The sequence below is a fragment of the Aquarana catesbeiana genome, linkage group LG05 (genome assembly GCF_042186555.1).
Source record: "Aquarana catesbeiana isolate 2022-GZ linkage group LG05, ASM4218655v1, whole genome shotgun sequence".
In the NCBI taxonomy this organism is placed as follows: Eukaryota; Metazoa; Chordata; class Amphibia; order Anura; family Ranidae; genus Aquarana; species Aquarana catesbeiana.
This window is the reverse complement of record NC_133328.1, coordinates 162,687,059-162,700,149: the sequence shown is the minus strand read 5'-3', so window position 1 is coordinate 162,700,149 and position 13,091 is coordinate 162,687,059. Positions and strand designations below refer to the sequence as shown.

The following is a 13,091-nucleotide window of genomic DNA, read 5'->3' as shown; positions in this document are numbered from 1 at the left end:
AGGAGGCTAAAACGTCAATTACAGGAGGGTAAAGCTTCCATTTCCTTGTATGAATGAGGGAATTCTCCTGCAAAGTGCATCTCTGGCCACAGCCATTCCCCAGGCAGCATCTCCTGACACCACGCCTAAAGAATCCATCCTTGGAATGCTCGGCAGCACCACTCTTGATTTCCAATCACAGCCTCCACTGCGTTCTGGAATGAACCACACCGCACATCATCGACACAGGGAGAGGCTGTTGCCCGGACACCACCTATGGGGTGGTTTTGCATGCCAGAGCATCTTTGGTTCCTCCCCTGCAGCCCCCCTGTATATCTTGTGAGATGGCAGCGTCCGCTGAGTTACAAATTCCCCCTCCCACGTGCTGCCTGTGCTGTGTGTGCCTGGGTGTAGCAAGTGCATAGGCAGCATCCTTCCTTGTCCTGACTGATGCTGCTGCAGCATCACTGCACACTGCTGTTAGGACATCATGCCAAGCTCTACTCTGCAGTCATTGGACTCCTTCACAGGTGAGCCTCACAGCTGGACGCTCCTGACATTTTCTCTGCTTTTATGCCTTCCCCCTTGTTTTCTACTTTCTTTGCAGTATATATACCTGGACAAGCAATAAGGGTAATCTCTAAATCTGTCACCCTTCTTCGCATGCCTTAAGGCAATTCTTTGTTGAGGCTCCGTCTGCTTTTCCACACCCAGTAAGATATTTTTAGCCTGAATTCGGACCCCACCTCTTGCTGATTAATTGGACGCATAATGATCTGCTCTGAGAAAACAAAAGATTCCTCCCTTGTCGCTTAATTTTTCTAGATTTTGGCTGTGTATTGCAAAGAAACAAAGCCGTAGTTATATGAATATGGGAGATGTTGAGAAATTGGACTTTAAAAGTAATCAGTATATGTTCTAGCAAAATGAAAAAATATAATATGCAAAATATAACATTCTATCTATCTATCTATCTATCTATCTATCTATCTATCTATCTATCTATCTATCTATCTATCTATCTATCTATCTATCTATCTATCTATCTATCTATCTATCTAATCATCATTACGTATGTTTATTCTATAGCCTCTCCAATTAAAAGTGCATGCAATGGACTCTTGCACATATGCAATGTGTAGAATGTGTTGATTTCTGCCATCATATTGAAGTGCTGTGACATCTAAGCAGATCCCAGTACATTAGAGAAGCTGCTGAATTTGGCCTGTCTCTGAGCAGACATGCTTACAGAGCATGTTCTCCTTAATGCAGGCTGGAAGGATTCTAAAGGGAGTAGAAGATGATCTGGGCGTGCCATAGAAGACATGGAAGTAAGACTCGCTTATGTAGCAGTAGCAACGCTGTCTGGACCAAACGTCTGCTGACTATGAAATGAAGTTAGGCGTAGGCAGAGAGGGTGACTTTCAAGCAGCACAGCGCAGCCACTTGTACCTGCATGAGATACATACTAGCCACATGTCACATTATGTACGGTCTGTGGAATACTGGCTGTGCATTCAGCTGGCCTAAGTGAACAGCTGTTTAAAAGAGCTTGGAGAAAAAATGTTCAGATCTAAGCATCTGATCATTCATGTTTTCTACTGATTGTTTATCATACATAGAAGCATGGCATGAAATGCTAAATGATTAAAACAAGGATTTTTGAAAAAAAGTAGATGTTTGATGTTAGATGCACATTTGAAGCTTTTTTTTCTTGATAGTCTATCCTGAATTTACTATTGTGTTCATCGGTGAGTCCGACAAGAGTATTCTAATACAGTCTTTTAGAAAATTTTCATTGACTCTTTTAATGACGTATATTTGGGTTCAGTTTTGGTTAGAGAAACAAACCTAGGCCTGGACAGAATATTCAAAGATAATATACGTAGATAAATGTGGGGGTTCACTAGATGTATTGTATGTCAGCATGTCCTATGATGGCTTCCTCTAGATTAAGGCGGAGAATCGTGATGGCACAAAATTGTTAAAGCATGTTTTATGTCCTTGTGGCTGTGGACTGTGAGTTGGTGACTCATCAAATAGCTTGCTTTGCAGCACCAGTACAGTGTCTTTTGGTAGATGATTATGGTCCACAGTAACGTCGTCATGAGAACTTTCCAGAATGGCACCGCCTCATGTCTATGGAAATGAGTATGTACAAATGACGATGCTTCCAGAAGAGTCACACAAAATCAAGGGATGCTATTGGCCTGCGGTAGTGAGATATGTTATGACAAAACCATCTGAAGAGCAAAGCATGCTAGTAGGATGCTTCTTCGCTAAGTGAACATCTACTGGCAGGAAATTAAAGGGGTTTTGCTTGATTAAATAGACACATTCCTGGCCTGGTCTAACAGGCCGTTCGTTTATTAAAATTTTTCATTAAAGTCTTTGGTGACCTTCAAAGTGACCGGAAGATCTAAAGAACACACACTGTGAAGACGCCTAGTTTATTTAGAACCCAATATGGCTGCCATGGATGCTTAAGGATGGGCTGTGGAAGATGGCACCATGACTCTGCAACTTTGGCAGGCATAAAGACAAGTGGATAAGCTTTTGTCATTCTTTGGTAGGAACCAAAAAGGCAAAAGTAATTAGCAATTCACAGCTAATCATTCATTTTTAACATTAAAAGATATTTAAAACTGCTTTAGGCCATCTTAATTTTTATTCATTACATAGTGCCACTCCCTTTTCTTACAAGTCCAAGATGGCGTCAGGATTACTAAATAAAAAATAAATTCAGTTTGCAATTTTCTTTCCTTAACGTTTATTCTTCACAATGACATCCAACACATATTTGCATTTTAATGCAGTTTTAGCTATTTAAACCATTTCTCTTCATTTTACCTGTATCTGCCTGGGATTTGTAATAGGGGTGTTAAACCTTTGCACATTTAAACGCGTGCGATTATAAATGCAGAATGGGCCTATTTTAAGGAAATTGCTAGATGTTTTTTTATAGATGTGCATAAGTTTTTCAAAGTAAGTTCTCTGAATCTAGACAGAAGTGACACAATTTATGGGACAGTGACAGTTGGGCATATGTTGTTTTCTGTTTTGGTTGTGTTGGAAGTAGGGGTGTGATTTAAGGTAGTATGAAATACAAGTTGAAGGGTTGGTTTCCAAATAAATAGGCAAAGATGTGTGGGCTCTTATAAGAAAAAAGGAAATTGTTTCTTGTTCCATCAATGTACCCTATAATGATTATTTGAGGATGGGGTTGAAGAATCCCTTCTGTGGAATTGTTTAGTAATACACACACTCAAATGGTATTTATCATGTTTCTTTTTTTAGTATAGCAAACAATTTTATGTTTTTGTATGTTAATCTAAATCCCTTTTTATACAGCAGGTTTTTATGAGTCTTATAATTAGCACTTACTCAATAATACCCTTTATACCCAATAGCAGGCCTTTCTAATAATATAGGGCCCATAGATCTGCACTGATGCTTACAAAATGCAGTTATAGAAAAATCCACAGGTTTTTGTATTGTATTACAATTTCTATCTATGGTTACAGGATAGAAAAAATGTGACTAGTAATTTTAGGATGAGTAGTTTACAACTATTTCATTGGGTCCCTAAATCCTGACACACAAACACACACCAAAGTTCAAATTTTTTAAGAAGATTTGATCGTACCAATTTTTCAAGTTGACGTCAGGCTTGCTTACTAACACCTGATGATGTGTGGGAGACTAAACGCTTTATTATTAGACACTTGCACAAGGGCAGTTTTCATGGCCTTCTATGTGTTCCTTGATTCAATATGGCACTTGCTATGCCAGTTGCAGTGCTGCCAATGTATTTATATAGGTAATTTACTCAAAATAAATAAGTTTTATTACAATTGCCTAAACTTTACACCCTCTGTCAGTATGCGTATTGTTATGCAAAATCTTCCTTTAGATTAAATAGCTAAATAAAGCTTTCTTTTATATGTCATTATTGGAATTCCAGATATACTTCTTACACTAGAAATTGTTACTTGCCCACTTTATTTCAAAATCAAGCAGTTAATATAGCGAAAAAAAAAAAAAAAAAAACACATACATTATTGAATGTGGTGTGAGCAGCTGTCATACTGTTGGGCATAATCAAGTCAACTTAACTAATTGGCTCCACAAATAGGATGTTAAAATATTACTTTACAGCAGTATACACGTAACTATGGAATTTATTTATATTACATAGGCAACTGTTGAAATGACTCTATATTTTACACCTGAAGAAAAATTTTAAATTTATATATACAAATATGTAAAAAAAAACTCAGTTGTGGCTGTGGAGGTTTGCTAATAGTTTATTAAACTCTTTAAACATTGTGTTGCCAGAGTAATATGATATACGTGGCTAACAATATAGAGAGCACAAAACTGGCTCTTTAAATGAAGGAAATGTAAATGTATTTTGTATTGAAAATAAAAAAAAACAGGTCATCGATAAATTAGATGAGGTAGGAAGTGTCTTTTAAAACAGGCTGCATATTTTATTCACTTTTTCTATAATTTACAAAGAACTGTTTCTATACCTTTAATATAGGAGAATAATAGTGAGAAGAAGGGGAAAAAAATCACATACAACATTGCGTAGGGCGTCTAAGCTTAATGTCATTTACATTATCGATAGATGGCTTGTCCATGTCATTGACATCTTTACATCATATTTATGGTTTTCCGTAGCTTTCTGCTTTGCAAATTTGCTGACAACTGCTTGTATGTCTTAAGGGTACTGAAAATAGTTATCTGTTTTAAATTAGGGCGTTGATATTGGCAAATACAGTTTTATCAGTAGTACGTGCTTAATTATTTCTAAATGTACCGTAGATCTGAAGTGGGGGATCATCTCATTTTAGTACATTTTAAATGTTTCTTTCGATGGTTGCTTATAAATCTGTACCTTTTACAGCATATAAAATAGTTTTCTGTGTTTTAGTTAGCAACAGGTACCTCAATTCTCACCTGATTTAAAAGCAGGTAGATGTGTGCTGAGAAATTCTATGTGATCAATGATGATATATATTGGATGAGAAATATTTGCTTCTTGATAGGTGTAGCACAATGGAGATACATGCAGTAACTAGGGTGGGGCTCAATGCAGTCTTCATCTGTGTGTATGCTTCTGGCTGAGAAATGGACTCAAGCTTTTAAAGGGATAAACTAAATGGGTTAGTCTTGCAGCAGAAATTTAACCATTTGGTGGAGATCACTTTACCATTTTTAAATAAATATACTGTAAATGAATTGCCAACAAGTGGTTAAATCTCAATGGCATGAGATTAGAATTGTCTGTTTGGTTTAGTCCATATCCAACTACACATGAGATTTTATCTGCTTGTGAGATTGAATATAGCCTTTCGTTGACAAATTCTTTGTCACAAGACATTGACCTGAACTGTGGAAATTAGCAACAGAGGGTTAAATCTCAAGATTAGTAGCTAAAAACCTCTCAGGTGTAGTTGATCTCCTAGTGTTGCCATCTAGATTGACCTTTAGGCATGTAGTCAGTTATGATTCTTGCAGCATCATTCCAGCAATGCAGTGTAGAATTTTTGAGCGTTAAAAGATAAAATAATTTCTTGCATTCTACTATTACTTTCTTATTTAGCAAAAAAAAAAAAAAATGCGACAAGTGGCTTTCAATAAACATAATGCTAATTGTAATCCTGAGATATTGTTATTAAATAATCCAGGTAAAGTGAACATTGCTTTTAGTTATATATTAAGCATATTCATTATGTATTAGATGTAGCACATAAAACTTTAATTTTCAAATCTGCAGACTTTCCATTTTTTTATAGAAGGATTGCTGTGTTATTAGATGATCTTATTTAACAATTTTTGTATGAGATGTATTCTAGATCATTGCATTTAAATGCATTTCTTACTTTTGAAACATTTTTACTCAGTGAAAACTGCCTAGCTGCTGCTCTTTTCTTGCAGTAATGAAATAGATTTCCATTGCTTATAATATTGTTTTTACAGAAAAACACTTCTTTATTTTTTATGAATATATATGATTTATGAGACTTTGTCGTGATCTAAAGATTTCATGGTCATTATTATCTCTTTATTAATATTTTTAACAGAGTTCGTATAATTTTCAAACTGTTCATTGCACTCATTAAAAATGTTTGATACTTTAAAATCACAAATGTATGAATTAATTCGGTCTAAGGCATTTCTAGACAGATATTAGAGAACTTACCTACTTATTAATTTAATTTCTAGTTTCTTTCTTTGGATATTGAAGTTAAAACTACAGGGACTTAATTTAGCAACTGCATCACTAAATTGGTAGCTATATCAGTAATAAAATGTTCAGGGTGCTGTATAAAATAAGCCTATACAGTTGTATTATAGAAAATAATTACCAAAAACTTTTAAGTTAAGTAAATTAACTATCTTAACTTTTTCAGGTTGTGCTAGCATTCTATCTTGTAGACAGGTATGACAGCTTATGTGTTCACCAATAATATTTAGTTTATGATAGCTAAGCTATCAAAAAGAAAAAAAGTTTTAACACACCTTTAGGTCCAAAATGTTAGTTTTACAAGACTGCCTATACCTGTAGAAAAAAAACATTTTTTAGCACTTTTACAGAAGTACTTTTTCTTTTTTTTGTGTGTGTTCTGAATATATAAACAGTTTTAATACATATTTAAAATAGAAGTATGAAATTGCTGATGTGTTTTAAAATGTAGAGATAAAATATGATGACTATTATGGCATTATTTCACATGATTGCTGTAAAAATATGCCATACTGAACTAATATGAAAAACTCTCAACAGGGTGTGGCCTGGTGATAGAAATTGGCATAGAAAAAATGCAAGTCTGGTCCTGCATCATGTATTACAGGTGTAAGAGATTTGCAGGTTTTTATTTTTCATCAAACTTGAATGGAAAATACTATTTCAAGTTTTTTTTTTTGTTTTTGCTGTTGCTTTTTTTTTCTTTTAAAATCTATTTACAATTTTTTTATACCTCCTGTATATTTTTTTTTATACCTTCTTATAATATTTTTATTCAAAAATCACTTGAGTGTTTTTATAACCCAGAATAATGAACATAGGTCTTTAAACATATTGTAGCATGCATTTTCACCTCTTTTATTTTTCTTATCTGACTGATATTACATTTGCTTTTTCTGTGTCTGCGTTTGTGCAGAAATCTGATAAAATTAAAAGTGATCACCTTTTTTAATATGTTCTCAAAAAATGTATTTAAAAAATATTTAAAATCCTCTTTCTTTATGTTATCCGCTTTGGAGAAATTTGTAGAATCTGTACAAAGAAATGCCACAAACTGGCTTAAAAAGCTGAAAATTATGGATTTTGTGATGTCCCTTTTCTGTTAACTCAATTCAGGTTCTATCTTGCAATCCTCTTGTCAGTTTGATAAGGGAAAGCACAATGCAGTGATATCATATGATGTGTGTTCTTCTTTTATAGTATTTTGCATGTGCTGTTAAGAAGAGAAAGTGCCTGATTCTTCCGCAGACAGAGGTTGTGCAGATTCATATGCTTTCAATTGCCCCCCTGCTGCGTAGGCAGCCTTCTGTTATCAGAGTGAAGTCTGAATCCAGTAAGGTTCACGTATTTCTGCTGCTTGTGTCAGAGAGCTGAGCAGAGGGTTCTGTATACCTAGTAGCCTGCAAAACTTAAAGTATTGCCTGCATAATGCAAGGTATCCGAGCCAGTCTTTCATCCTTTAAGAGGACAATACAATTGTTTCAGCTCTGTTACCTCCTGTAGAGAACTAATTTTCCAGCAGTCAACCTCAATCTGGATAAATAATTAGAAAGAGGGAAGGACAGCACTGATGAACATGTTAGTGATCGTTACCATGAATTCAAACTGCTTATTCCATTTTACTTAAGACATATGAGTTTTGTGGATATCAGTTGCATGTGCACTATATGCATACAACTGAATGTCTATTAAGTAAATATATGTACGACCAATGTCAATGTACAGTATGCAAAGCACTGCGTAAAAATATTAATGCAATATATATACCAAATAAATAAACATATATATATATATATATATATATATATATATATATATATATATATATAGCATGCAAGTAAGATCAGGCTTAGTTGCATGCCTTGAAGTGATATACATAAAGAAATTGGAGTGTAAATGGAAGGTTGATTCACTATGTACTGTTAAAATGGAAAAATATAATGGAAACAGCTTTGAGACCTGTTTGTTTGAACAGATTATTATGCCAAACTCCATTTTGTACTGTTATTAATTAAGATTTGTACAGTGCCATCATCGCCTATTGCGCTATGCAAATTAAGTGACAATAACCAGGATGAGTAATACTTGTAGCAAAAGTCATAGGAACGTTTCAAATGAAAAGCGGACATTACTATATGAGGAGACCTATAATGCAATAACAACATTTAATAGAGAGAGAGAGCCCTGAGTCTAGGAGCTTGATGTAGGTGTCCTAGATGCTTGTCAGCTGTTGGTTATAACATGCTTCAGGCAATGTATCGACAGCGGTATGATTTAATTATTGAGGTTATTGCATGCTATGCATGGGTTTATTATACAAGGTATAGATATAATCATCATCAAATGTCACTTACAATTTCTTAGACAAATTTTTTTTTTTTTAAATTATAAAGACAAAGCGTAATTTTTGTGGTTATCAAAGGGTTAATGTAAGGCAGCATCCTCCAGTATAAATGGATTTACTGTAATTAACTCAAAAGCTGACTTCCACTGTAAAATACATTTCTTGAGAATGAATGGTCACCATGCATCATCATACAGTATTACACAGCACACAGTATTACAGTATTACACAGCCATGCACAGTCACTGGTGACAGCAGACATATGGCATCTGCATGTGATTAATAAATGTACATGCTTTTGAATGATATAGAGTGTACAGTTACAGTGCTGCCTTTGCCTGCTTTACATTGTAAAGAGAAGAGCAAGGGCGGTGGTGCATACATTAGTCTTTTGTGCATGTATAATGCACAAGCAGGCATGGATGTGAAAGAAAACAAAATGGGTAGGGAAATAAAATTAGCACACAATGGCTGGTGCCCAGCCACGTTCTCTCTCTCTTTCCCTTTCAGTCTCAATCTCTCGTGCTGGGCCATGCAAGGGTTAACAGAAAGATGCAGTTCTTCCCATTCTCGATAGTACCTGCACAACACCCACATAGGGATCAGATAAAAATAGGTCAGCTTCTCGCATGAATCTACAAACACATGGTGCTTGACTGCACTACACCTACCGAGTCTGAATGTCCCTTCAGGGAATTCCTGAATTTAAAGAAAATAATAAAAAAAGGGGGTGGGAAAGCCAGCAAGCATCCTTAGGAAACCTCAGCGACATTCTTCTGTTTTCTTGAGGCAAATCGCAATCAGCATCTCAGCAGAGAGAGCGAACCAGCTGCGTGCGCGAGTCACAACGAGGATTCACCATTCTAGCAATCTCTCGCCTTCTCCCTTGATTTCCCAGTCGGAGCATCAGCGTTTTAACTTCTTATCAGCCCTTTGCATGCTGCTATGCATGTCACACCATCCTCACATTGCTGCATCTTTCAATAAAGAATCTGCTTCCTCCACCCCCACCCTTAGATTTTTTTTTTTTTTTTTGCTATTCTTCACAATCCTATATGTGCAGAGGCAGCTTTAATGGTAAGGAGTCTTTGTCTGCCACCCTGCTATAATGCAGATGTTTACTGCCTTGCATTGATTTCTTATTGGTAGACAGATCTATACGGCAAGGAGGAAGGGGAGTGGAAAGCACATATTGCAGCCTACAAGATTGATGAAGCGATCCCAACACATATATAATATTTCTATTTTAAGATCTTTCCCATTCTAGATAGTAGAGGAGAAAAAAGGTCAGTTTGATGTAATGGAGCCATTAACATGTATTAATAATGCAGATGGGGCAAGTAGCTGGTTCTGGTTCTTCTCCCGAGGGAAGAGGAGGGGAGAGTGGAACGTAAAACAGATGTACACTACATCTTCTTTGAACTGACTGCTGACACAGTCCGGAAAAGGTGTCTATGTGGCTCCAGAGTTCATTTTATGCAGTATACCAATCTTGCTAATGTAATCCACTGAATGTATTAAATATGGCAGCGGACAGCCATACTGCAGACGAGAAAGCAATATGGGGAGCTTTGATGAGGCCTGTCATCTCTGCCGGCTTAACCGCTGGGTTATCACCGTGCCGCTGATGAAGAGGTGAAAATTATATTGACTTTTTTTTTAGATTTGTACTGTAGGACAGTGTTAAGGTTTATCATTTATTTATTTGAAGATTACTTTGTTTCCTAATGTTTATCAGTTAATGGCCTTTTTTTATAATCATGCGATCCCCATAACAAAGGTAAGATTTATTTTAAAGCGATTCTCGTATATCTATAGGCAATGGCATGGCTATTTATTGGTGTTTGTGTGGTATCCATGTAGTATCCATTGGATTTTTCTTTTTTTATCATTACATTTTAAGGACCCACCTTTTTTATGAACTTGGCAATGGTTAAAATGTTCAAAATTAGATAACTCACAGACCTGAATATTTCAGAATCAATGTGTTTTGCAATAATGTATTGTTTCTATTTAGTTTTTTTACAACATTCTTAAAGAATTATTAGCATGCCAGAGGAAATGTCAATCATGCAACATGGCACGTTAATGCAGTTAGTATTATTGATGAATGTAATAATTTTACTATAAAAAAGAAAAATCAAGATTTTATTCAAACACGTACTATTGCTGCTATGAGGTGTATATAAATACACACACACATTCTATGTTTATTTCAATATTGCATATAGTATACAGTATATAGGGCCCCTTTATAACAGAGAGTCAATATGCAATCTGCTCTCTGGTAAAATCCGCACAAAATGGCCTGCAGCCTAATTATAAAATGCAGGCCGCAGTGTGGGGGTGCTGGACTTTGGGGTGTTCTCTGCTTAGTGCAACAGAAAGAACTTCATTATTGGAGGAGAGGCAGTCATGTGATTGGGCTCACCTCCCAGCACTTATTTTTTCTGCTCATTCAATGGTATTGCGCTCCACTGGCCTTGGACTCCCAAAGCCAGCAGTGTGTGATGCACATTTGTTACTTGTAATGTGTAAATTTTTCTTTACTGAAGCAGTGGTATGGCAATATCACTGCTTTTAAAATAGAACACATAGGGTTATTTATCAATGCATTTAATAACTATATACACATACCTCCCAACTTTTTAAGATGGGAACAGGGGACACCTATTAGCAGAAGTATGTAGGCATCCCCTGTCATGCCCCTTTAAAGGAGAATTACACACAAAAAAATGGTTAGTTAAAGCCACACAAGCTATTTTTTTACCATTACTATTTCTTTATACCAGCTTTTGAAATTAACAAATGCAGCAAATTAGAAATTGAATGACAGGTTTAGCACTGGGAAACACTTTTTGAAAGATAAAAAGTGCATTTTATATAAAACTATATAGATCAGACCAAAATGAGGGACAAATGAGAAGGACAGAGGGACTTTGTTTCAAATCAGGGACAGTCCCTTGAAATCAGGGACGATTGGGAGCTATGTATACAGTATATATCTTATATATATATATATATATTTATATATATATCTATCTATATATAGATATATCTATATATAGATAGATATCTAGATAGATAGATATCTAGATAGATAGATAGATAGATAGATAGATAGATAGATAGATAGATAGATAGATAGATAGATAGATAGATAGATAGATAGATAGATAGATAGATAGATAGATAGATACCTATCTATATATATATATATATATATATATATATATATATATATATATATATATGTATATATATATATATATATATCTCTATATATGTGTAGCATCCTTTGTGAACATAGTAGAAAGTAGAATACTGATGACTAAATAGATACAATAGATTGTAATCCAGCAATCCTAGTGAACTAGTGAACAGGTTCAAGAGTAGTTTGATTAAAGGCTGTATGTGGTTTTTGGATTGGAGCAGGTGAATAAAACACCTAATGAAGTTGAATCGTCCTAACTACAAGGATAGTCTTTAACTAACTACTAACTGGCTCTAGTGGTTTACTGTTTATGCTTTTAAGTGTTAGCTGCTATAAAACATACATACTAAGGGGCCTGTTGCTTAGTATGCATATTGGAAGCTAGTGGAAGTTTAGTTTGGCATGCATTGTTCTCTTTCCATGGGATTTTTTCCATACACCTTACTGGCAATTAAAAAGATCAATTTATTTAAACTTTACTATATAGGTTTAATCAATAGCCTAATTTTTCCTGGACACTAAGAATGCCAGACTTCCATAAATTTAGTAAGACAAGCTTCATTCCTTTGTGTTTCTCATCTAATGAAAATATTGATTTATTCATCCTTGTTTGCATGCTCTTTTGCAATAGGTCTGTGTTGTATTGAGCCATTAAATTGTATCTTACAGGTGATAAAAGGTACATCGCTGTTCTGAACAAAAAAAAAAAGAACAAAATGTTGCAATATTTGTTTATTATATATTTGCAGTTCTATGCCTGTAAAGGTTTATACAAAAGCAAAGTAAATGCACATGCTATGGTGTGTTTTGATGCCATAGTTAGCCAAATGAAGGCATTTAGTCATTTGGTTGCAAATTATATGACCAGCTGAACATCTGTCACCCAAACTGAGCATCCACTACTTTTAATACTAGCACTCCATAGCAGGGCAGAGCCAGTTTCAGGAATAGCCAGATAGGCACTGAGCCTAAAGTTACTTATGGCATCTAACTTTTAAACTCCTTTGAGATTCTGCCCAGTCCTAGATTGAACTGACTGGTTTCAGAATTCTATTTTTGTCTATCCTTGTTTCATGGGCTATGAACTAAGTACATGTTTGTCCTTGCATTACTATGGAGAACACTTAAAACTGAATGTGTATGTATGGCCAAATTGTTTTCAAAGTTTTTGGATAGGGAACTAAAGGGTTAAAACCCCTATCAGGTTACTTTTTGTTGTCTGTGTCCTGATGGGGAGATTTCCCCTCACTTCCTGTCCTAGAGGTTCAACAGGAAGTTGGGGTAACCTCCTCAAAGAC

The 13,091-nt window shown here is 35.3% G+C and overlaps 1 long non-coding RNA gene across 1 annotated transcript in view; it reads left to right on the top strand.

Annotated features, from left to right (window-relative positions):
- Positions 1-370: 370 nt before the first annotated feature.
- LOC141145834 (uncharacterized) overlaps positions 371-13,091 on the top strand; it is a 125,497-nt gene continuing 112,776 nt past the window's right edge. The window contains exon 1 of the long non-coding RNA XR_012244667.1: positions 371-509. This is a non-coding gene — a long non-coding RNA (uncharacterized lncRNA). The remainder of the gene's footprint in view (positions 510-13,091) is intronic.